Source organism: Pelodiscus sinensis, chromosome 8, assembly GCF_049634645.1.
Source record: "Pelodiscus sinensis isolate JC-2024 chromosome 8, ASM4963464v1, whole genome shotgun sequence".
Lineage (NCBI taxonomy): Eukaryota > Metazoa > Chordata > Testudines > Trionychidae > Pelodiscus > Pelodiscus sinensis.
The window spans coordinates 57,459,488-57,484,066 of NC_134718.1; the positions used below are offsets into that span (position 1 = coordinate 57,459,488).

The 24,579-nt window shown below is 41.6% G+C and overlaps 2 long non-coding RNA genes across 3 annotated transcripts in view; one reads left to right on the top strand and one right to left on the bottom strand.

The window, feature by feature from the left end:
• Nucleotides 1-24,579, bottom strand: part of LOC142830443 (uncharacterized) — a 121,653-nt gene that overhangs the window by 14,781 nt on the left and 82,293 nt on the right. Inside the window, exon 4 of one of the 2 annotated variants that reach the window (XR_012905681.1) lies at nt 122-639. The exons of the other annotated variant lie outside the window; for it this stretch is intronic. This is a non-coding gene — a long non-coding RNA (uncharacterized LOC142830443). The remainder of the gene's footprint in view (nt 1-121; nt 640-24,579) is intronic. 2 annotated transcript variants of the gene reach the window in all.
• LOC106732033 (uncharacterized) overlaps nt 19,948-24,579 on the top strand; it is a 57,398-nt gene continuing 52,766 nt past the window's right edge. The window contains exon 1 of the long non-coding RNA XR_001368271.3: nt 19,948-20,060. This is a non-coding gene — a long non-coding RNA (uncharacterized LOC106732033). The remainder of the gene's footprint in view (nt 20,061-24,579) is intronic.

The window sequence follows — 24,579 nt, forward strand, 5'->3', positions numbered from 1 at the left end:
AATTCCCTTGAGTCTGGGCCTTGGGGCCAGATATTAAAAGGTATTTAGGCACCTCTTTGAAAAACCTGGCCCTTAGTTTTAGTTGAAAATCACAGCTACTCATCTGTGTAAAGTTGCTCACCAGGGTAAATGTCAGTGTAGGTTCCAGATCTCCTTCTGTTCTGGATCTTCAAAAGAGGTGCATCCGTCACGGTGCCGGCACAGTGCTTCACTCAAGTTGTTGTAGCTCGTGCTTCAAGTTCTGGAGGTCTCTGATTAAATCCCAGTGTATCAGACAGATGGGAGCTATTTGCAGGATCACGGTCAATGGCATTTGAAATCCAACTGTATAATGGTTGGAGCATTGAGTGCCAGGGTGACAATGATCAATAAAAGCGACGAGGAGTCCTGTGGCACCTTATAGACTAACTGAAGTGTAGGAGCATAAGCTTTCGTAGGCAAAGACCCACTTCGTCAGATGCACTTCGTCTTTTGCAGATTCAGACTAACACGGCTACCCCTCTGATCAATGATCAATAAGATATTCACCATATGTTCTGGGGTTGTTTTTGTGTTGTGCCTCCTGAAGGAGAAGAGAATCTCTCCACAGGCTGCCTTTCTGTGTGTGCAGTCTCTGGCTGTATTTTCAACCCAGGGAAGCTGTAGGAAAGAGAAGGGAATCTGGGCACTGAAGAAAGCGAAGGGAATCGCATCTGTATAAAACTATCCTGAAAAGAGAATTATGTAAAAGAATTCAGCATCATAAGGCAGGCAAAGAGTTGGCTTCCCTGCATGTGAATAGGGTCATTGCACCATTTGCAAGAGACAAGGCTTGTGTTCAGTACTGCACCTTTTCATTTGCACTCATATAAAATCTTTGGAAACTGGGGAGTAGCCAGAGCTGTGTAATCAGTGAGGAGGGAACTCATAAAACATGAGCAAACATAGCTGTTTGGAAAACAGGACCCTGCCTTATTAAAAGGCACAATGGGAGCATACATAGATAGCTGAAATGGTTTCAGGTTTTCAGTGTGCTGGAATGTGAGAATGCCAGTAGTTGTCTCCTAAATTAAAGTGTTCCTCATAAATGTGTAATTCGTCAGTAATTTTAAGTCACTAGTCTTTTCCATTTGCATTTGCATTGAAGTATATCTCAAAGCAGAGCAGCTCACTAATTATTGACCTCAGATATAAAACTTCGGTGTTTTAGATTTTAGCGTACCCTTCCCTATGTAATCATTCCTATTACCAAATAACCATTACAAGAAACATCTTTTTCTATGCAGCATACAACTTATATTTAAATCTACCTAATCAGCCATCTACTTCATGCAGTTTTTGTCCTAAGGGAAGCTAAGGGATATGCACTGAAGATTCAATACTCCTGAGCCAATGGCACAGACCAAAGGAGAATCTCATTTTGCTAGTAAACAACTACAGGGCCTATGAAACACAGCAGGCAGTTCTGATCTTATCCAGTAAAAGGCACATATATATATGTATATACACCAACCAGATAGCTAAAATAGGAAACCCCACTTTATTGATTTTTAGAGGAAAAACTAATAGCCTTCCATTTATGTGCCTCTCTAATTCTGATGAGTGTTAAGTGGAGATGGAATATGTTCAGGTGGATAGGTGGGAACTTCAAAGTGAGTGCTTAAAGGGAACTTGATAATTTCCAAACAAAATGGGCTCGTAGTACAAATAGGAATGAAACACCAGGCTACCCCAAATTGCCATATTCCTGGATCCATGGGAGGGAGATTGGAAATCCTGAGCTCCAGTTCCCAAGGCTTCCAAACCCCCCACTGCACTGCCAGGAACATAGGCTACGTCTAGACTACAGGCTTCTTGTGCAAGAAGCTTTTTTCAGAAGAGATCTTCTGGAAAAACTTATTGCGAAAGAGAACGTGCCCACTGCAAAAGCACATCGAAAAAGCAATGCGTTTTTTCGAAAGATAGCATCCAGACTGCCTGAACGTTATCTCACGTATAAGCTGTGATTGCTATGGACAGAATGGCCACCAGGGCATCTGTGCTTTTTCCTCTTCCCTCTGCTTCCAAAAGAACTCCCTCTTCCCCATCCACATACGCCTTTTTGCAGAAGAGCTCTTTCGCAAAAAGGTTTCTTCCTCGTGGAATGAGGATTACCAATTGCACGAAAGCTCCTCTGTTCTTTCGATTTACTATCGAAAGAAAGCGCTTGCAGTGTGGACGTTCCGCAAGTGTTGTCGGGAAAAATGGACATTTTTCCAGCAAAACTCTCTAGTCTAGACATACCCTAAGTTCTTGAACCCCACAGCTTGAACTTCAGGGGTCTGCAGCTCTGGTTTGGGAAAGCCCTGCAGTGGAATAGGGAGAACCTGCCATTGAACTCTGCCCATGCTTGTCGAAAATGGCTTGCTTTCACAAGATATTTCAGGCTTCACTTTTCCAACCAGATCTATTTTGACCTCTTAGAACCTCATTGAAGATATCCTAAATTTCCAGTTCTGTTTAACTCCTCCTCTTACATGGAGAAATGAGTGAAGGTCACCCTTGTGTAATTCCACTGAGAGCATTGAAGTTACACCAGGGATCCGTTTGTCTCAGTATGTCTTGGCATTGTTAAACACAGGAAATTAGTACAAGGGTGTGAACTACAGAGCTGAGACATGATCTTCTATCAAATGCATATGGATTTCTAGCAAGCTATCATGCAGTGGTACGCTACTCATTGCGCAAAGAAATTTTACAAGTGAATACTGAGCTGAGAAACCACTTATGAGGGCAGAGAAAGAAGCTTCCTTCATCCTGGGAAGAATTCTCTGTGATTTTTAGTGATGTTAAAGGGTAGTTAAGCTTATCAAAAAATGGTTTATCCAAAATAAATCCTGCACTGAAAAGTTTAGTATATATGGTTTCATTTTAGGTGCCAGTTCCCAGTACTTTGTATTTGAAACCTTATCGGGATGACAGCTACGCATGGGCCAGATTCTCACCTGGTAGAAATCAACATTCATTGGAGCAGTGGGGTTTTATACTGGCTGAAGATCTGCCCAAAACAGTAAAATATGTGGTGTGTTCTACATGTGAAATGAGTTCTCTACAAATACCTGAAAATTGGAAACAGACAGGCAGAGATGGCTTCACATTATCAATTCTAAAATGACAGTATTGTTTCTTTTCAACAAAGACAATTGGTTCTGAGAGGTACAGTTTCCTCAACCCTGAGTAGGAGCTACCGTACAAGTTCATTGTGCAGCTGCCAGCATGCAATTCTAAGAATAATAATTGTTTATACAAGCATTTCACTTGGGAAACGTATAATTTTTGTTTCATTAGTGAGGACAGTGTTTAAAAGCTTCATTCATGGACAAAAGTAACTAATTATCAATGCAACTTCTAGAGATAATAAAGATTGTAGAATGCATGGGGAATTCAGTTTTTCTACTGCATTCCCTACTGAAAAGAAATGTTAGCTAAGCCTCTGATTTTATTCTGGGAAAACTGTCTACTGAACATAGAAAAAATTATCCTATCAGTCAATTTTCCAAAGACCTGATACAAACAGTGTTAGATTCAATGAAATCTTCCCATTAACTTCAATGGGTTTGGGGTCAGTCATGGAATTGAAGAACAGTCTTCCGAAATAAATTGTGGAAACCTATCCTGGTAAAATTCAACTGAAAATGATGAACAAAGCCCTGAGCAATATATTATTCATTACACTCCCATGTTCACAAAAAGTTGTACTCTACCCTAGTTTCTGTACTTCTAAAAATGTGTTCATCCACATTATACGTGGATTAGAAAGCAAGAGAAACCCCCGGGATGTTATAAAATTAACTATAATTTCAGGGCTTGACCCTGAATATTAATCTCAGAAAGCAATTTTAATCACAGAAAAATCAAGTGGGCAAGTTGTTCTTCAGAAGTGGCATGAAGGAGCTACTGCTATTCCAAACAAGAGGAATAGCCAGGTAAAGAAAGGAAGTGAGGGGATATACTGTAGTTCCAGTCCTTGATTGAGGTTTCAGTTTTTCCGCAATTGCCCACAATGAGATTTCACCTGTATATTTCACTGAACTAGAATATAGCATTGTAGGACTGGAAGGGACCTCAAAAGGCATTGAAAGGCAACCCCTTGCACTCCTGGTAGGACTAAGTATTATCTAGGCTATCCCTGACATTTGGTTGTCGAACCTGCTCTTCAAAATCACCAGTATGTGTGCGTATGTCCATTTTTGGATACAGTAGTTGAAAAATCATTTTCGTTTATCAAATTTCCAAGACCTAAGTTAAAGGGTTCATTATGGTTCTACTCTTTTGACAGTTGAAAACATCATAAACATGGAAAGCAAGCTGCTTATTCCAAATTGGATTTAGCATTCTGACTGTTTTACAAACATACACAGACAACTCAGCTCAGGGCTGATAATTTCTCTTTTAAAAAGTACTTATAGGAACATAGAAAATGCCATATTCAATTAGATCAGCAGAAATAGTCTACCTAGAATACTATCCTATCTCTTTGATGGGCCAATACTAGCTGCTTCAGGGGAAGGTGCAAGAAACCCCACAGAAGACAGTCACGAAATAACCTGCCCATAGGGAAAGATTGTTCCTAAGCCCTCTTAATGAGAGGTTGTCCGATGCCCTGAGGAATTAGGGTTTAAATCACTTTCAAAAACATATTTGTGTTACGGTGAAAGCTTTGTCATCCGGCACTCTGTTAACTGGAAAATTTTGTTAACTGGCATTGCCCCCAGCCACCATACTGCAGTGTCTTCAGGCATGTACTCCTGAATCTTGCCTGCCCAACTGGCCTTCTGTCAGCTGGTACTGTGGGCTGACGTCATCATTAGACACCTCCTTCCCTCTCAGCCTGACTCAAGCTTCCAGGAGCTGTATCTTCCAATAGGGGGCGAGGAAGGGATTCAGGACATAGGGATGTGTTGAGGCAGGAGAGGGCTCAGCACTGGGGTGTGGGACATGGATTCTGGGATAAAGTTAGGGACTTGGGATGCAGGAGAGGGCAGGGAGTGTAGAGTCTGCGAGTTAGTTAGGGTGCAGAAGGGGGCTGGGGCAGGAGGTTGTGGTGTAGGCACTTATATGTTGCATTTGTTGTGTGTAGGGAGAAAAAAGGTGGCTCTGCGCAGTGCGCACTTGCTCGCAGGCTCCACCTCACAATTTCAATTGGCCAGGAATCATGGCCAATAGGAGCTGAGTGAGGGTGAAGCCTGCAGGCAAGAGCAATGCAAGGACAGAGCTCCCCAGTGTGGGTGCTTGTCTTGGTGACGTGGATCTGGGGAGAGCGGGGGAGGAGGAACAGCCACACACAGAGATGTCTCCCTCCCCACCAGGCAGAGCCTGCCAGGAATGCAAGTATGCAGGGGTTTTATTGGCTGAAGCCTGAGGTCCCTCCTTAGCCCAGGGCCTAAAGCCCCTTTCTTAATGCAACAAAACAATCAAATTCCAGAAATACTTCTAGAATTTTTTTATCTTTTTTGGTTGGTGAGGTTAGCCATTAACTGTGATATTAATTATTAACTAGACCAAATGTTTCTCCACCTTTGTGATATCATGACAAATGGGCTGATTGTTCATTTTCATCAATGTATATAAATTATACCAGTTACTCGGGGAGGAGGGAGAGGTATTGTGTTAGGGAAAAGGACATAAACTTTGAAAACCTGATGTTTTTCTAAGCAGCCGTATAAACCAGATAATTCTTGCTATGAAGTTGGAGATGCCAGCCTTACAGATGTTGGAAAATGCTCGTTGGACAATTCACAATCAGGGGCTGCGTCTAGACTGGCAAGTTTTTCCGTAAAAGCATGTGCTTTTGCGGAAAAACTTGCCAGCTGTCTACACTGGCCACTTGATTTTGTGCAAAAGCACTGATGTTCTACTGTCCAAAATCAGTGCTTCTTGCGCAAATGCTTTGATGTTCCCGTTCGGGCAAAAGCCCTTTTCGGAAATGTTTTTGCGCAAGAGGGCCAGTGTAGACAACTAAAAACTGTTTTGCACAAAAAAGCCCCGTTGGCGAAAATGACGATCGGGGCTTTCTTGCACAAAACCAAGTCTAGATTGGCACGGACGCTTTTCCGCAAAAAGTGCTTTTGCGCAAAAGCGTCCGTGCCAATCTAGATGCTCTTTTCTGTTAAAAGCATTTGCGGAAAATCATGCCAGTCTAGATGTAGCCAGGGTGTCTTGAAATACTCAAACATAACAATGGAACATCCTGCCCAGTTAAAAACGACTTGTCTTCCGGAAGTACTAACGACCTTACCAAAACCTTGCAGTTATTTTATTAGTACTGGCCACAATGTAGCTGGTTTGGTAGCCTGCAGGAACTGGGCCACAGGTTGATCATATATTTCTATTATCCATAAAGAAAAATAAGCACTTGAGACATTAAAGTGCAATCAGTTGTGGTACAGGCACATCTTTGTTACATCTTTATATTACAGGGCAAACCTGATTTGATAAATCTGTTAGCCGAATGACTCTCCAGCAAAGGGTAAGACTGAAAAATCACAAGTGTATGATTTTTGACTTGTAAGAGCCCTACATTTTTATCTAAAAGGGCCTAAATCCATTTTTTTTTCAGTCAGACTCCAAGCCACTCATTGGAATAACTTTATAACAGAGCCCTCTTCATGATTTCTATTTCATCTGTGTCTTGTCTTTGTGGGGGCAGACAGCTTGTGATCATAGGAATCAATTTTCTGTATTTACCTTGCATCTCACTGGTCTGGCTGTGGTTTATAACACAATATCTCTTTACATTGCATGGCATGCAAAGCACCAGTTGTTTTTTCACAGGATACATATGGTATCCTGGTTTTCTGACAGCTACTTTTCTAATCACACAACTTGAAATCTTTTATTCCAAAAGAACCATAGAACTAGAAGTGGCCCCCTGAAGTCATCAAGTCCAGTGCCCTGCCTTCACAACAGGACCAAGTGAAACCACTACCAGCGGGATTTGAACCTAGGCCTTCAGGAGCTGAACACAGGCACATCTATCCTCTGAGGTAAGAGCCAGCTGGTTCCCAGACTGTGCTGTAGCGGTCTCTTGATCTTAACTGTTGCTGTGGTCTAGGTATGACTTGCATTGTTCAGTAACCACACTAGGGCTATGTCTACACTCGTGGCTTCTTGCGCGAGTAATATGCAATGAGGCTAAGCGTGTAATATCGGAGAGCCTCATTTGCATACCTAATGAGCCACCATTTTTTTCAGAAGAGGTTCTTGCACAAGAAGGAGCATCTATACTGCCCACTCTTGCGCAAGAAAAACCCCTCATGTGAAATGCTGTTCTTCCTGAAAAGTAATAGGTGTAACGGCATTGCGCAAGAGGGTTTTTCTTGTGCAAGAGGGGGCAGTGTAGATGCTCCTTCTTGCGCAAGAGCCTCTTCTGAAAAAAATAGTGGCTCATTAGGTATGCAAATGAGGCTTGGCGATATTCCTCATTTGCATATTACTCGTGTAAGAAGCCGCAAGTGTAGACATAGCCCAGGTGTGTGGGTTACACAAGCACCATATAGAAAGCCATAATTAGATTTCCATTATTTTGTACCATAACTACCCACTCTGCCAATTATCAAACAGAACGTTCAGAAGCAAATCAAGAACTCCTCTATGTAGTGCTTTCGTCCACACCAGGGTATGTGTATACATTTTAGCCTGCACTTTTCCAAGTTCAGGTTCATTCTGTATGTGTTCTAGCACAGCAACTCCAGGGTGAGATCCAAGCAGATTTCTACATCTTTGCCATCCTCAAGTCTTGCTGCCAATGCTGGTCATCCCATTATCCCATCTCACCAGTCAGTAGTGCACTGTCCAGACCCGTCAGTAGTGCACTGTCCAGACCCAATGGGTCACTGAATGAAATCACTCTAGGAAATATGTTGATTAAACTCACTGCTCCATTTCTGTCTCCTACTCCTTCAGCACCTATACAGCTCGGCCTCTCAAGTCTTCAATACAATTTGAGGAAAATATACAATCATCCTGTTCATATTAAGAAGTGTCAGGATCATAATGTTCAGCAGTGTTTCCTCCACTCCACAGCACTTTGAAAATACTATTGGTTCACAAAAGGCAGATGAATGATGGGAGGAAATGGGAGGGATCACAGGAATTTTCTAGTTTGAAACCCAAGTCCCAGAATGCCAATGACTTAGTTCAGGAAGAAATATCTGAGTCTAGTGGCAAGGCATTGCATCATGAGATAGCTGCCCAGAATGCCATGTGCTTATTTTGAAACAATACTGCACTGATGACAAAGGGAAGTTACTTAACCAAGGGAAAAAGTGGTGTGGATTGAGCAACAGTTTCTTTGCACCACTTAGCCCATATAAATGCAACCCAAAACAACTTAAAACTGTTAACTTAAATCTGTACTATTTATATACACTGAAATATATTGCATAAAAAGCAGTAGAGAGCAATTACTACTGTGTAAACAGGGAATTAATAAATACTTATTTTAAAACACAACTCTTAATGAGAAACTTTGATATCTCAGATATCAAAATTACCTGTATGGGTTGATTCTTTTTCTTGATCCTGGTCTACACTACAGAGTTATTTTGAAATAACAAGTGGAGCATCCACAATAACAAACCTGTTATTTCAAAATAACGGGCTGGTTATTTCAAAATAATAACTCCTGTATTCCATGAGGAATAATGCTTATTTCAAAATAGTTACTTTAAAATAGCAGAAGTGTGGACACTCCGGTGCTGCTACTTCAAAATAACTACTCTCCAGAGTCATTCAGGCTACGTCTAGAATGGCATGATTTTCCACAAATGCTTGTAACAGAAAAGTTTTTCCGTTAAAAGCATTCGCGGAACAGAGCATCTAGATTGGCACGGACGCTTTTGCGCAAAAGCACTTTTTGTGGAAAAGTGTCCATGCCAATCTAGACGTGGTTTTGTGCAAGAAATCCCCGATCGCCATTTTCGCCATCTGGGCTTTTTTGCACAATACGGTTCTCAGTTGTCTACTTTGGCCCTCTTGTGCAAAAGCATTTGCGTAAGAGGGCTTTTTCCCAAACGGGAGAGTCGTATTTGTGGAAGAACACTGACGATCATACATTAGATCGTCAGTGTTCTTGCGCAAATTCAAGTGGCCAGTAGACAGCTGGCAAGTTTTTCTGCAAAAGCAAGTACTTTTGCGGAAAAACTTGCCAGTCTAGATGCAGCCTCAAAGTAATTACTCCCCAGTGGTTCCTGGGGCTCTAAGTCGAGGGATCATGTCCACATTAAAAGAGCCTGTCTCAGACTAATTCTGAGGCTTTCCTATAGTATGGATATGCTATTTCTAAACAGTTATTTCAGGAGTTATTATTTCAAGTTAATTTCCTAGTGTAGACACTTATACCAGTTTCAGCCACTAGAATCCACTTGAGTCTTAATTTGCACTGGTGTAAATGGGAACAGAATCAAGGACAATTTGACTCTATGGGTACGGCTAGACCACATCTGTCAGAAAAAGCTATGCAAAATGCGCTCCACATTTTGCGTAGCTTTTTCCGATACTTTCGTCAGAAGAGGCTTTTCTGACATTTGGCCTGTCTAGACTGGACCAAATGTCAGGAAAAACCCTCTTTTGAAAGCCCCCTTCTTCCTCAGAACAAGGAATACAGGGGCTTCTGAAAGAGTGTGTTTGCTCTTCCACACAAAAAAAGTGGAAGAGCAAATGCATTCCCTAGACGCGGCAGAGTTTTTTCGGGATATCTCCGAAAACTCCCCACAGTCTAGCAGTACTCTATATCTAGGAATACAGAGTAAAATCCTGTCACACTGAAATCAATGAGGATTTTGCATCCCTGCTTTCTACCTACAGTGCACATTGGTAACATATTACAAAGATGGAAATAAGGAGAAGCTTAGAAAATCCTCCAGTAGGTAATTTGTCCCAGACTTGGCAAAGGTAGCTGGGCTCCTAACTTCCATTGAAATTAATGAGAATTAGGCACCTAAATATCTTTGTGGATCAAGGCCTTTGTTTCCAGCTTTTCCAGGTGGTCAGCTCCATTGAAAGTTGGGAGAATGGAATTGTTGGGGAAGGAGGAGAATGGATTCTCTGCAGAGCCTCAGAAGGCTTGTATATAGTCTTCTGAGTTGTGATGCTTATGCAGAACAGGAACTCCATACCTTTGAAGGTTCCCAAATCACTACTTAAAAGGAGACCAAAAAAAAAAAAAAAAAAAAACCCTCCAGAAAACCTCAGTAGCACATGTAGACTGTTCCTTTAGCAATCTATTTTGAAAAAGATTTCTCAAAGGCAGCATTTGGTTTTAGTGATTATTTTAGTAGCTGACCTTGCTGAGAAAGAGCAAAAGACCGACCAAGGACTGACTAATTCAGCAACTCACTTAGTATTAGATGCTGGGAAGTTTGTAGTCCCCAGTCCAACCTCTTTACTGATAATCTTATAATTATAAAGTAACTTCACTTGAAAATCACTGAACTCCTCCTTTGTTCAGTTTTCTGCAGATAGAGACTATGCTTACTTTGCTTTCTGTTACATTGTAATTTACGTATCCCATGTGTCATTTTAGTTTTGGCTTCCTTCTTGGTTGTTTTTCTCTTCTCTTTCAGGGCTAAATATTGATCCCTTTAAAGTCAATGGTAATTTTGCTTTACCCCAATGAGACCAAAATTTGATCCTCATGTTCTTCTCTGTAATTTAATTATAAGAGTATCCAGTGTATTTTGTATCCCTTCCTGATATGTGCTTTTGCAAAGTCAGTGAGGCACTATTTCTATGAAGCCGTAGTTGGGGATTTTTTTTTATTATTATGTCAGCAGCATTTCCAGTAATTACTTTCATCTGACCCTTATCAGTATCAAACCAGAAAGTTTACTTATGCATAATTAAACTTATAAACACACATCCACATACTCATGTCAATGCTCATACACAGAGATACAAATAAACATTTCCAAACATTTCTGGGTGGTGGTGAAACATCATCTGTGAGAAACAGACTTACAAACAATATGAACCTACACATGCATGTCACAGGAAGTGGGAAGCCAAGATGAAACCGAGCACTTACTATCTGAGCTAGAAAACCATATAGTATCATCAAGAAGGGAGTAATCTGTATTTGAGTTACTGTACAGAGTTACAAGTCTTGGAGGGGTAGCTGTCTTAGTCTGTACCTGGAAAAAAAAACAAGGAGAACTGTGGCACTTAAAAACCAACAGATTTATTTGGGCATAAGCTTTCATGGGTAAAAACCACTTCATCAGATGCACCGGAGTGAAAATTTACAGAGGCAAATTTAATATGATCAAATTAGGACTGAATAAAGCTTTAGAATGGTTCTCTCACTACAAAGGCAATTTTGCCTCTCTTGGTATTCACACCTCCCTTTTAGATAAAAATTTTGGATTCTTACAAGTCAGTTTCTGGAAGTGAGCCACATCCACCCTGACTGAGATGACCTCCTTAACACTGCTCCTACACTTAATAAGTATCTCCCTTCTTTTGATGTAGCAGTGTGGGTGTGTGTATACGTACATATGTACGTACATATACCTACACTCATACACATACATATACACTGCCTCTGTAATTTCCAATTAAATGCATCTGATGAATTGGTTTTTACCCACATAGGTTATGCCAAAATAAAGCTGTTAGGGTATGTCTACACTACCCCGCTAGTTCGAATGTAGTCATCCGCAGTTGCAAATGAAGCCGGGATTTGAATTTCCCAGGCTTCATTTGCATGAAGCCGGCCGGAGCCATTTTTAAATGATGGCTAGTTCGAACCCCGTGCCGCACAGCTACACGCGGCATGGAGTAGCTAGTTCGGATTAGGCTTCTAATCCGAACTAGCTGTACTCCTCATGGAACTAGCTACTCCGTGCTGCATGTAGCCGCGCGGCACGGGGTTCCAACTAGCCGGCATTTAAAAATGGCGCCAGCCGGCTTCATGCAAATGAAGCCCGGGAAATTCAAATCCCGGGCTTCATTTGCAACTGCAGATGACTACATTACCCCCGCTAGTTCGAACTAGCGGGGTAGTGTAGACATACTCTTAGTCTTTAAGTCAGGGGTAAGGAACTAACAGAAAAAATCCATCAGGGGCCACACAGAAGTGAGATGAAAGTGACATGACCCCTGACTGAGAAACAGAAAGACACTCCCCACATTTCCTTTACACATCAGAGCCTAGGGGGGCCCAAGCTAGCAGATTTTGTGGGCCCCACAGGCTCTGCGGTGGGGGAAAAATTAGGGGCTCAGTGTGTGGGAGGAGCTTCTGGGAAGCAGGCTTGGAGTGTGGGGTCTGGGTAAGAATGAGGGTTCAGAGCGGGTTGAGGATTGGTGGGCCTGGGAGGGTGGTAGAATGCAGAAGCAGGCTCGGGGAGGGAAGGCTGTCTGGGAAGTATGGTGCTGGTGCTCCAGCCCTGCGGGGGAAGTGTGCACAGGGGGGATACAGGACTTGAGTGCCAGAACCAGCTCCCCGATGCTGGGGGGGAGAAGCCCCAAACCACGGGGACCAGATCCAGGCAAGCAAAGGACCAGATCTGGCTTCTAGGCCATAGTTCCCCCACCCCTCCTTTAAGATGTCACAGGACTCCTCGTTGTGTTTGTACAGAGTTACATTTGATGTGTGTCTGCCCATGGAACCCGAGTTAGATCTATATGCTCAGATTACTGCAACGTGAAGGCAGAAAACTGTAGTTCTGGGCATTACATTTAGTCCCACTAACTCAGAATTTCTGTATTCAAAGGGCATTTGAAATGACATCTGTTTTGAAATGGCACATTCCAGACTTGGTGCCACTGGGTAAATGATGTAATCACAACAAATAATAAATATCTTGACCCTCAGGCTTTGTCTACACAACATGCTTTACTGAAAGAGGCAATGCAAATGAAGCTTGGATTAGCATTTTCTCACACCTCATTTGCATATTCATTTTGTTCCTTTTTTGTACAAGGGGTTTTTGCACAAAAACAAACAGTGTGGACATTTTCTTTTTCTGCAAAAACTCTTTTTACACAAGATCCTAGAGGCCTATGTGCTGGGGGAGGGAGCGGCATTACTGCTGCACTAGAGTCTGCGAGGCGGTCCCAGTGGGGGAGGGAAATGGCGGTGTCATTTCTAGCCAGATCCAGTGGAGCTTTCCAGGACATTTCCCTACTTAATGGGACACCGGGACAGAGCATTTAAATTCAGGACTGTCCTGGAAAAAAACGGGACATATGGTCAGCGTAGCTATATCCCAAAGGCTGGATATGCTCCCTGTATGCTGGTATCCCTATTTTTACATGTGATACCAGTCCATTTACTGGTGCAACAGAGTTTGTGACACTGAGCTACTTCTGAGCAATGAGATAAAAACATGAATATTTTTAAAGTGCAAAAAGCATCCAAATAGTTGTTTGGAATAACCACACCCAAATATTTACCTGTATTTAGAAACCTGACAAATTCTGAATTTGGGTCTGTTAGGCTGGACAGAAATTTCTTTAGTGTCATTATCATTTACCCCACCTAGTATTGTCAGAGATTCCGATAGTTCAGCTCTTTCATTTCCTGTTTGCCACAAGGTTTTTGACAAGTTTTCTCTGTTTATAACACATTGTGCTAACTCTGTGAATGGATGCCCTACACTGGACCCCCGGTGGTGGCAGGTGATGAAGAGATTCCCTTCCCAAAGTGGCATTTCCAGGCAAAGCCTGGGATCTCTCATAGGGTCGCCTAGACATTCGTGAACACGGACCCTTTTTTGAATATCTTGGAGGGAAAGGTCAGTTCTCTGTTTCCAAAGTTTGCCAGTCAGGTTGCACTGAAAGGCCTCAGCTTTCATCAGTCTAACCGTATCATTAGGAAGATTAGCAAGGCCTTTGGCACACCCCTGCATTTCCTTATGTGCCAAAAGGTCTGGCAGATCAAAGCAGCCATTACTTCAAATACTTTGTGGCTTATCTAATGCTTATCCTAACACCACTGACCTCTCAGTCATCTATTAACAACAATTTCTTCCCCCTTCCTTTACCCCTCCTCCCCCACGCCAGTAGGAAATACTGTGTTAGAGGAGAACAGTTGACGCTGCAAGACCCAGATTCTGACCTTCTGGGGTTCACCCGATGTTCTATATAAAAACCGTGCAATTAACAAAAATCAGGAGCTTAGTCCCTTTGTAAATAATGTGTTTACAATAGGAAAATAATTGCAAGTCATAATGACTATTTGGTTTCGCTAATGAGGTGACAAAGAACGTGAATGGAGCCGTTCATGTTGTTTATACATTTCTATCATTTTTGGCAAAAACTATTCCTAAATTCTGCTCACAATGGTATTTGACCCTGGCCAGCATTATATGCCTGAAATAGGCATGAGTAAGTAATGCTGAAGAGACTATGGCCCTAATCCTGCAGTCACAGCCATTCGGGTGGATCTTCATGCCCATATAGAGTCCCCCTGTTATCATCTGCGTATTATGTGAAGATGCCCATGTGCATTGATTGAAGGTGACTGTAAATAAACTGACCCATCCTTCTAAAAACTTTAAGTTATGCATCAGCTTAGGTATCAAGTTAACTGTATACTTACATTCCCTGGGGGATTGTTTTTATTACTTTACCACACCATGTATTTTGTGATTATTTTTGGTTTCTTTTAATATAAAAATCATTTTCATATAATCAGCTCTAAAATAGTCCCAATGTAACTTTTTGTTCTTAAGTGATGTAGTCTGTAACCAATCACTACTACCACATACATGTTTGTATAAATATTAAGCATGATTTTTTTTCTTTTAAAAATTGCATATTTTGCATCTGATTAATCAGCTCATTTGTACCTCAACGTAACAGGAGCCTACAAATATGAGTCAGCAGTTAAATATGAGTCAGCAGTGTGATGCTGTTGCAAAGAAAGCAAACATGATTCTGGGATGTATTAACAAGTGTGTTGTGAGCAAGACATGAGAAGTCATTCTTCCACTCTACTCTGCACTGGTTAGGCCTCAATTGGAGTATTGTGTCCAGTTCTGGGCACCGCATGTCAAGAAAGATGTGGAAAAATTGGAGAGGGTCCAGAGAAGAGCAACGAGAATGATTAAAGGTCTAGAGAACATGACCTATGAAGGAAGGCTGAAGGAATTGGGTTTGTTTAGTTTAGAAAAGAGAAGATTGAGGGGGGACATGATAGCAGTTTGGGAACCAGGAAATATATTGGCTCCGCTCCTTCCGCTCAATGGCTGTCCCTTCCACTCAATGCCCGCCCCTTCTGCTCAATGCCTTGCCCCTTCCTGTGTGGCCCGGGGCCCCTTCAAAATTTTCCAAAGTGTCCCCTGGCAAAAAATGATTGCCCATCCCTGCTGTAGACTGATACCTGTCAGGCTGCTGGTCTTGCTACAAGGCCAGGATGCTGCAAAGAGTCACAGGGGAAGTGGCCCAGGGAACTAGAGGCAGTGAAGGAGAGTAGAGGAGGGAAGGACAAGGCTGCTGCCATAGGGCCCCTCTGGTCGGGACCCAGAGTAGTGAGCAGGCCTAGGTCTCCCCCTCCCCTGCTTCTCCCTTGTACCATACCTTGTCACCAAGGCATAGCCAGTACAGACTGAGGCTTGCCCCTGAGGTAAGGGGCTAGACTTTGGAGCTCCAGTTGGCCACAATGGTGAGTGAAACTGAGACTTGCTGATACATTCTTGGGAGGAGGGTGTGGCCAATGCAGACTGTGGCTAGGTCCTGAGTTATAGGGGCTGGGTTTGGAGACCATAGTAGGCCACAGTGGCAGTAGAGACTCAGGACTGCTGATAAAACGAGAGACCATTGGAGTGGGCAAGGGCAGAGGGCAGTGTCCTGAAGAGGATGCCGTAGTTAGGGAGTGATGCGGATCCAGACTAGGAGCATGGAGCATGGATGGGGGAGACACCAGCCCAAAGGAGATGCCCTGTTGATGAAAGGACTAATTCCCCAGATCTACCAGTAGGAGGTGCCCTAGCAGTGAGTCCTATACCATAACATGCTGGTATATCTGTTTCAACTGAGGGTCACTAGTCATTTCCATTATAAGCCACATTTTACTTAACTATATAATTTGATGTTTTGAATCATATGGGGCTTTAAATTTTGACTTAACAAATGTTAGAGCACTTCATGGTGTCATTGGAGGCTTGTTTAAAAGATGCTTTTTAATGATATAGGGATTTGATTTTTTATATTAGAGTTTCTGTGTAGCTGGTAACAAAGGAACATGTCCGGAAAATATTTAGGCAAAGGTTCATTATGGCTATAAACACTTTGACATTTTAATATGATACATATATATGAAACTGGCTTGCCCACCGATTTATCCTTGGGACCAATATAATCAATGTGAAATCTTCTTTCAATTAAACCTGCAGCCGTGTTGTTATGGTTTCCCTTTCTGCTCCAAATCTGAGGGTTTCAAACTGTGGGGCATGCCCCCTGAGGGTGTGTAAACATGGAAGAATGTTTGAGGGAGGGCTATTTTCAAAGTTTTTGAGCTGATTCCTCACTCTCCCTTCCCCTCACCCCAATTTGAGTTATAATTTTTGGTTGCATCCCTCAGAAAAGCTGGGGCCCATTGAGGTGAGTCAGGGTTGGTCTGAACCACCTGGTGTCATTGCTTCCCCCCAGAATATTCCTCTGTGTGAATTCCCTTTTGGCTGAACACTTCTTGAAGCTGTTCCTAAATGGCAGGCAGAAATCTGGGAAGGGTGTCCCCCTTCCCCACTACTACGTGTCACTTCTGCCTATCTCAGATGTGCGTACACTATAGACTACATTATTTGGAAAGGGATATGCAGCTTAAAAAGTTTGAAGCCACAGCTACACAAGAATAGTAAGTACTTTTCATTGCTGTTTTCCTCAGTCAACGTTACAAGTCAAGATCCAGACTCAAATGTCTGAGAAGTCTGAAAATTTTTAAATAAGCAGACTAGATTTGCTTCCAGATTGCTCTGATAGAGATGGGTTTTCTGCCCACTTATTATATATACATATAAGTTGCCATTAAAACTGTGTCTGAGTCAGTCCCCTAAGTTTAATGTCCTGAATTTAGAATAGGAAATAACGCAGTACTATACCTTAAAGGGTGCTTCTAAACTGCACCATTATTTCGACATAACTAGCATTATTTCAAAATAACAATGTGAGCGTCTACACAGCCATTCCATTATTTTGAAATAATTTCGAAATAACGGACAGATTATTCCAAATTCTGTAAACCTCATTCTATTCGGAATAACACGTTATTCTGAAATAGCTATTTCAAAATAAGGCATATGTAGATGCTCCACTGCTGCTATTTCGAAATAGCTCCTCACCAGAGCCATTTTAAGTTATTCCTCCCCAGTGCCTCCTGGGGCTCTAAATCGAGACCGCATGTCTACATTAGGGAAACCTGCCTCAGACTAATTTTGCAGCTTCCCTGCAGTGTAGACATGCTATTTCAAAATAAGCTATTTCAGAATAACTATTCCAGAATAGTTTATTTTGAAATGTGTGCAGTGTAGACGTACTCTAACTGTGGAAGGGAAAATGGGTGTGTAGAGATGAATCTCATACATATATCACATTTATACACAGTTTGCATATGTGGTGGTGATAGCAATGTATCTAAGGGCAAAGGTGATAAGAACAAGATTGATTTGCTGTTAGGATGGTGCAGGCTACTAAGGGCAGGAATAAAAAGCCAAAGTAAGTTATACAACTTGAGTTATGTCAATTGCATATGTAATCACCACCAGCCAGATTTGAACTTGGAACTTAGTGTAGGAGCCTCTATAGCTTGAGCTATAAAGCCAACAGCTGAAGCTGCAGAACTCCCTTGTTCGTATTGATCACTGTAACTGGTCTCAGTGCCACTACATGGGACAGTGAACCACACTAGGACTATGTCTACACTGGCAGGTTCTTGCGCAAGAACATCATGTGCAAGGGTTCTTGTGCAAGTACTCTTGTGCAAGAAGACATCCACACTGCCATGTGCTTTTGCGAAAGAACATCGAAGGCAGTGAGGACGCTCTCTTGCTCAAGAAAGCTCTGATGGCCATTTTAGCCATAGGGCTTTCTTGCACAAGAAACCCCTGCCACGTGTCCACACTGCCCTCTTGCGCAGGAGCTCTTCCACAAGAGGGCTTACACTTGTTAGAAAAGAGCGTTGCCCTGTCTTCCGACGCCATACTGTAAATCTTCTTGCGCAAGAAAGAGTATTCTTCTTCTGACTTCCCTTACTCCTAGTACAATGAGGTTTACAGGAGTCAGAGTAAGAAGTTCTCCAGCTCGACATTATTTTGAAATAAAGGCTTGTAGTGTAGATGCGCAGTGTAGATGTACCCTGAGGGAGTATGAACACTGCTTCTACAGAGCCATCTGATCTGCCCAATGAATGAGACCTGGGTGCTGCAGCCAAAAGAATTGGCTATTAATCAAGTTTATAAGATAACAAAAGCTATCAAGTATATAACACTCACACAACAAGAGGGCTACAAAATAGGAACTCCTAATACGGGTCACTGAAATATCACAATATCTGAATGAACTGAAAAAAACTCTGGATGGGGGTTTTCTCTTTTCTCCTACCCTCTTTCTTGAATACATACAAAATTATAAAGCCTTTTATCCTTTGGCCCAATCTTCAGGAATTATGCTATCCGCAGGCCTGCCTCTCATGTGCCACAGTGACAATAACTATCCCCACTTGCCACTTGTGTATAACTGAGACAATGCTACACACGCGTCAGGTGTAAAAGTTGGTTTATACAAGAGGAAGTTCAGGACCAAAAAGCCAGTCTCAGTAAATGGTGTCTCTTACAGACATGCTGGTGATAATCACACGTTGGGTAACTTGTTGCTGGAGAAGTCAGTCGTACCCAGTTGCAAATGCTCCTTCAATGAAAATAGCCAAGGCAGTGTTTCTTATCAAAATATTAAGGATATCTTTGCTCTTTTTCTGAGGGGACACAGCTGTTCTTCATCATCAATGAGTAAAGCCATATCATTGCTTGGCACAATGAAATTCCAGATTTTGCTGCCTTGTTTTTATTGCAGAGGAATTCCTTCACATTGTTTCCATAGAGACTTTAAAAATGAAAGATGCTGTTCAACTAGCTGTCAGCAGCACTATGCACTAGGGATAGAAGAAGGCTTTTTGGTTAAAACATGGAACTAGGTTCTGTTACCAACCCTGCCATAGATTTCCTGTGTGGTCTTGGACAAATCACCTCTCTATAGGACTTAATTTTCCAGTGTGCAGAACGGGAGTAAAAATACTTATTTCCAATTACTATTATTTCTACAGACCCCAAAGTCTCATAGGTGCTTTACAGAACCAATAGATTTTGGGCTCAGCTCTGGGACCCAGCTGAGCTGTGTTCTCCCAATAGGGCACGGGAAAAGTTGGCCATATGCTACTTTTATACCTCTTGAGCCCCAGGATTGCTGAAGGCCGATTTAGACAGGGCCATTCTACGATCCAGCGATTGCCAAGTTGTACTGTATAATGTTTCTTGGGGCTGCTATCAGTTGGTGATGCATAAAAAAGCCTCCACCTGAGCTCACTAGGTTTATATACATGGATTTTCTAAAGCTACACCAAACACTAAGGTCTAAGGTTTTAAACTGAAACTTATTATGATCCTTGTCAATCTTTGCAATCTGTGTAACTCTCAAAACTTACTGTAAATTGCAATTTTGTAATTTTTGTAACATGCAGCCACCTTGCTTGTAACTTTTCCTAAGCTGCATTCTCCCCTGAGTGAACGGAGAGAGAGTGTGAGTGTGTTTGAAAAAGGCTTGGAACAATGGACCCTATGGCAATGAGTCATCACGGTATGGGCATGCTCCCTGCTGGATAAAGGGAAGTCTGGGCATGCTCCCTGATGACAAGGTGAATGAGTCACAGGAGCCATTCAGACACTATATAAAGAGAAGGAGCACATGTGAGACTCTCTCTTTTTCTTTCCACTGATCCTGAGAAGCTCCTCTCCAGTGCTCTCCTCCTGACCAGCTTCCCCAGCCATGATGAGCAGGCAGACCCTCCAGGATCCACATGCCTTTGCTCCTTCTGCAACCCATATGTCTGTGTAAGTGTGTGATTCCCTGAGAGCAGGAATGAGTGAATGAATGGAGGGGGGTGTACTTGCTTGCTTGCCTGTATGTGTGTGTGAGAAAGACAGTGTTTTATCTTCTTTAGCTTAATCTTTGGTGGCTGTTTTCTCCTCTTTAGTTCTACTTAGTGGAAATAAACCCATACAAGAGTAACCGTGGGTGGTCTCCAGTGAGAATATTTTTGGGGTAACAGTTGGCATTGGTCAGAGCAGGCCTGAGTTATGTATAGGTGTAGGCAAGTTATGTGAAGGGATAAATAGGTCTGCATATTAGCCTTAGGAATTAAAGGAACCAAAAGGTGGCAAAAAGCATCCGTGTCCTCCTGCTCAACTGAATGGAGTTCTGGCACAGCTGACAATCTAGCCTCCAAACCAGTGAAGGCTACACTAATTTACCCCCTTCTCCCAATTTTCACATACATCAATGCAATTTACAACAGCATTTGAACAACCAGCAAGTCTGGCCCAGTAAATTAAACAAAGTTACTTGAAAGATATCTGGTGTATATGATTAGCTCATAAACCCTCTGTAAGAGCTATGCAGAGATCATTCTTCTCCCAGTACAAGTGCCTTTACCTCTGAGTATTTCTTGTTGATGAGCCTGAATTTTAATAATTCATTAATGAGAAAGTAAAAGGAAAGACAAAGAAAACTAGAGGCTTTCCAGTCACTTAATATTCAATAACTAGATGAACTATATATTCAAGAACATCATATATGTATAAGCAAAGCCTAAGCAAACTTTGAAAAGTTAAGAGTAAAAAGAGTGTATATTTATGCAAGTCAGTTGCCCAAATATTAGAGTAAATACAGCTTTCCCTAAAGGATGCTTCATTTTAAATCTGATTACCCTCCTTCTGTGTTCAACCTGTAACAGTTTCTTTTCTCTGCCATAATCTGACTATGTCTCTTGTTGATATGATGGGTCACTGGCATTGTATTTAGCTGCAGAGTGAAAAGCACTTAAATGGAAATACAGTAACTTTGTGTTCTCATTTGAGTCCCACACCCAAACCTTTTGACAGCTTCTGAATGCACTCATGATTTGTGTTTATCCATAGGCCAGATTGTCCTTCCATGCGAAAGCCTGTGAGGAGAGAGGCCAGGAGTACATTTTCTTTGAATGATTTTCTCCTAAAGGTCATTCCATAGAAGACAAAACTACTGTCAGCACAACAGCGTCTGTTCACCCACTCCCCCCCAGGATATCCCTATATATCTGTCGGATGCTAGGGCTATCTATATACATTGTCTGTATCTTATTGTCTTTCCCCTCACCCCCACCCTCACATGCCCAACACCCACAAACACAGTAGAAGTGTGAATCTATGCTATTAACACTCCAGTGTATTTGTTAAAAGGAACTGAAGCAAAATGCAGGACAATGTAGCACTTTAAAGACTAACAAGATGGTTTATTAGATGATGAGCTTTCGTGGGCCAGACCCACTTCCTCAGATCAAATAGTGGAAGAAAATAGTCACAACCATATATACCAAAGGATACAATTTAAAAAAATGAACACATATGAAAAGGACAAATCACATTTCAGAACGGGAGGGGGATGCAGGGGGGGGGGGAGGAAGGAAGGTAAGTGTCTGTGAATTTATGATATTAGAGGTGGGGAGAGTGGGATGTCTGTGAGCTAATGGTATTAGAGGTGATCATTGGGGAAGCTATCTTGGTAATGGGTAAGATAGTTTGAGCATTTGTTCATTCCTTCCCGGAGAGTGTCGAATTTGTGAAAAAACAATGTACATAGCTACACTTCGCCAAAGGATTAATGCCCACAAAACAGATATCAGACAAGATCGCAAAGAAAAAACAGTTTCTTGCATTTTTAACCAGAAAGGACACTCTCTCAATGACTTAACCTCCTGCATTCTGCTACAAAGACCTTTTACATCTGCACTTAAAAGGGAATCCTCTGAACTGTCATTCATGTTAAAATTCGACACTCTCCAGGAAGGAATGAACAAATGCTCAAACTATCTTACCCATTACCAAGATAGCTTCCCCAATGATCACCTCTAATACCATTAGCTCACAGACATCCCACTCTCCCCACCTCTAATATAATAAATTCACAGACACTTACCTTCCTTCTTCCCCCCCCCCCCCCCCGCATCCCCCTCCCGTTCTGAAATGTGATTTGTCCTTTTCATACGTGTTCATTTTTTTAATTGTATCCTTTGGTATATATGGTTGACTATTTTCTTCCACCATTTGATCTGAGGAAGTGGGTCTGTTTGGCACATCATCTAATAAACCCACGAAAGCTCATCATCTAATAAACCATCTTGTTAGTCTTTAAAGTGCTACATTGTCCTGCATTTTGCTTCAGCTACCCCAGACTAACACGGCTACATTTCTATCACTATTAAAAGGAACTATCTTTGGTGGAAGGTGAAAAGATAAACCAGTTGTGTGACATTTTTTCTTGTGAATAATTTAGTCACCAGAAAATGAAGTTTCAGGTCAACCAAAACTCTTAGCAAATTCCAGTGGAATTTGGTGAGTGGTTCTGCCCCTCCCCCAAAATGTGGAAACAAATTCCAAAAAACTACAAATATTCATTTGAGAATTTTCCAAAACAAATTTTTTTTATTATTTTATGTTTCATTTAGAAATTTAGCTTTATAACTTAAAAAAAGAGTAAAAACCATCTAAAACTAAACATATGTTTCATTTAACCCTAATCAATTAATTTGTTTCAGTGAAAAAAATAAAATCAATTGTCAGTTTGGGTCAGAGTTGTTTTTGAAGGGGGTGGGGGATTGGCCACCACACTGAAAAATCAATTATTTGCCCAGCTCTAGCTGGGAGCAAGGAGAATCCCCTCAGACTAGAGGGGTGGGGAAAGACAATGCATATCCAAATAGCCCTAACATCACTCTGCCCACTCCTCCAAGCATTAACCAGCTCTGACCCCAGGATCTAGATAGAGTAACCCTTTGCAGAATGTGGGGAAGGGGCCTAGAATGAAATCACAGAGCAGCTGAACTTGTTTCCATCAAGAAAGGAAGAGCTCTGCGTGGAGCAGCGCTATCAGAACCCATGTTATCAGTGTATATAAAACCCATTCACATTTTTTCACATGTGCCAAACAGAAACAGTCACAGAGAAATAAAAAATATCATAATTTCACACTAAATTGCCAGGAGGATAGAAATAAATTCCTGTGAAGTCTGTGCGCCACATTTTGTGGCCTAACATGCTATACGCAAACCACAGGCATCCCACAGAAGACACCATGCGTTGTGTTTTAAATGGATCATTCAAAAAATATTGAGGGAAAACATTTCTGTTCTGGAGATACACGGGGGAACTGAGTCTCATATTAGTGGCAATTATTAGAAGGATTTCCAAAAGACTGCAGTATCAAATTGCACGTGACAACAGTATAAAACAAGAAGCACAAATTCCTGAACTCTTTTCAAAAGCCATCTCGATTTTTTAATGGAGAAGAGGCAAGTGCCATGAGAAGGAAGGTCTGAATACACCTATCAGAAACAGTTTCCCTCTCTCTTTGGACACACACAACCCTTGCAGTATTGAATACCTACTCCTGGGAGAATTGTGCCCCCAAAATTTAAAGATGCTACACACAATATTTTAAAATTCTACAACATTCTGCATGTTTTTGGTCAAAATAATGCAATATAATCAAGCTGGTTTCAATTATTTTGCTAATTTATTTAAACTACAGTACAATGGATGAAGAATGGGAATGGGATCATTGGAGGAAATTCCCAAACTCACTCATCTAATAGTAATATAGCTAGTACTGACCCTTTTACGTCTACTTATTAGACATATATGCAGCTATATGCTCAGTGTTCTATCACAGGCAACTGAAAAGCAAGTGAGAGTTGGGAACTTATACTGGCTTAGTATCCAACAGTTCTCAGAGCACATTTTGGTAGGAATTTTTTTCAGTTCAAAAAACTACACCAGTTCAAATCACTAAAGCACTACACACTTTCATAAGGTCATATTGTCCTTTTTCACTTAGGTAATGAAAAGGAGCCTTAACATTTTTATACCTGTTTTATATTCCTGAGGGACTTCACTAAGAACAATGGGAACAAGTCACTAAACAGGCAGCCTGCTACATTCTGCTCTATCTGAAGGCATGTCTACACAGAAGGACTATGCAACTTAAGCTATATCAATTGCGTAGCTTAAGTCAAAATAGCTTATTTTGACTTTGGGCACGTCTACACAGCACTTATTTCAAAATAGAACACTTTTCCTATGACTTCCCTTACTCCTCATACGATGAGGTTTATAGAATTTGGAGTAAAAATCCCATTATTTTGACTCTATTTCAAAATAACAGGCTTGCTATGTAGATGCACACTGTTATTTCTGAATAACTGACTTTATTCCAAAATAATGCTACTGTGTATATATGCCCTGAGGGTGCATCTAAACTGCACCTGGAGCTCGAAATAAGCTACGCAATTTGAGCTATGCAAATTGTGTAGCTTAT